This window comes from Canis lupus, chromosome 19 (genome assembly GCF_048164855.1).
Source record: "Canis lupus baileyi chromosome 19, mCanLup2.hap1, whole genome shotgun sequence".
In the NCBI taxonomy this organism is placed as follows: Eukaryota; Metazoa; Chordata; class Mammalia; order Carnivora; family Canidae; genus Canis; species Canis lupus.
The window spans coordinates 21523046-21524616 of NC_132856.1; the positions used below are offsets into that span (position 1 = coordinate 21523046).

The 1571-nt window shown below is 48.0% G+C and overlaps 1 pseudogene; it reads left to right on the forward strand.

The window, feature by feature from the left end:
• Positions 1-516: 516 nt before the first annotated feature.
• Positions 517-955, forward strand: LOC140611288 (NADH dehydrogenase [ubiquinone] 1 beta subcomplex subunit 2, mitochondrial pseudogene; annotated as a pseudogene).
• Positions 956-1571: the final 616 nt, after the last annotated feature.

Consider the following 1571-nt stretch of genomic DNA (forward strand, 5'->3'; position numbering starts at 1 on the left):
ATACATAACACCCTTAGTTACCCTCTGGCGTAACTAAGAAGATCTCAGTTTTGCTGGGCCTTATTGCCTTACCTTCTTCCCTCCTCGTCCCCTTTGAAGCTCCTCACAGTCTTCGCCTTGGAGGATCCCACTGACTCAGCTCTACCTCCTATCAGAATATGTTCGGCAGAGAATCAGCAGGTGTGACATTCCTATAGTTCCCTGACTCACACCTTCAACAAACATTTATTGAGCACCTGCTGGGTGCCTTGAAATGGGCCAGATGCTAGAGAACAAAACAGAGATGAATAAGACTCAAGCCCTACCCTCACGAAGCTCACACAGGGTATAGGAAGAATCTAGTCCTTCGAGCCAAATGACTTTTGGTTCAGATTCTGCTTTTATTTTTACCAACTTTTGGTGGCCCTGGCTTGTCACATGAGATCTCTGAGCCTCACTTCTATTCTTGGCAGTAGTAGGCAGGGCAGGTGATGAAAGTGCTCAGCCCTGAGAGGGGCTCTCCGGGCGCTGGCTGGCATGTCGGCTCTGATGCACTTGGCGTCTTTCGTTCACGTTGGAGGCCAGTTGTTCAGAGGCCCCGGCCAGCAGGCGGCTGGAGGCGGTGGAGTCCATCATGCTGGTGGCAAGGTGCATATCGAGCCCCGGTGTAGACAGCTTTCCCAGCTGACCAGGTCCCAGGTGATCCAGGCCGAGTTCTTCAGTGGCACCATGTGGTTCTGGATTCTCTGGCATTTTTTGGCATGACTCAGATGCTGTGCTGGGTCACTTTCCATATCCAGATCCTTCCCAGTGGATGGATGAGGAACTAGGTATCCTTCCTGATGATGAAGACTGAAAATATAGATTGAACTCTTTGCAAGCAGGAGCCAGGTGAGAATTTCAAGCAATTACGGACTTCATATTGTACATGAAAGTTGTACAATTAAAGTATTTTGGTCAACAGTGGAAAAAAAAAGTGCTCAGCCTTCAGGGTTGTTGTGAGGAGTAAGGGTCCAAGTAAGTGCCCAGCACAGTGCCCGGCACACAGTAGCCATTTAGTTAATAGCTGTTCAGTGAATGAGAACTATGTGCTCAAGTAGTAGCACCAAAGTGATTATTAGGAATAGCTAATTGTATAAACAGATAAAGGAAAAATCCAAAGAGGTAGGTCCTACCCTAGGCTGCGGAGGTCTATGATAGTGTAATTTTGGTCTGTTGGGCATGTTTCTTTGGGTATCCCCTCCACATGCTGTGAGTCCCACTGAAGCCCATCTAAAGTGCCCTGCATCTTCAGGGCAAGGTTAGGCCCATGACCTCAGATGGCCAAAGACTGAAAAGTTTGTCTTCCCTGGCCAAAATACTGGGTTCACTGATGCATAGAGGAACAACAGGGCCAATGATACCTCCCTGGAAACACCATCTGTGTGTTGAAAGAGAGGGTCTTGTTTTCCACTGGCTTGCTAAACTGGGACTACATGTAGATGGCAGTCATTGTCCCATGCTGCATATAAGAGGACATCTGGGGACAGAACTAAGGAATGGAGATAAGAGAGAAGGAGACAGGAAACTGACAAAGTTGATGGTACTGTCTG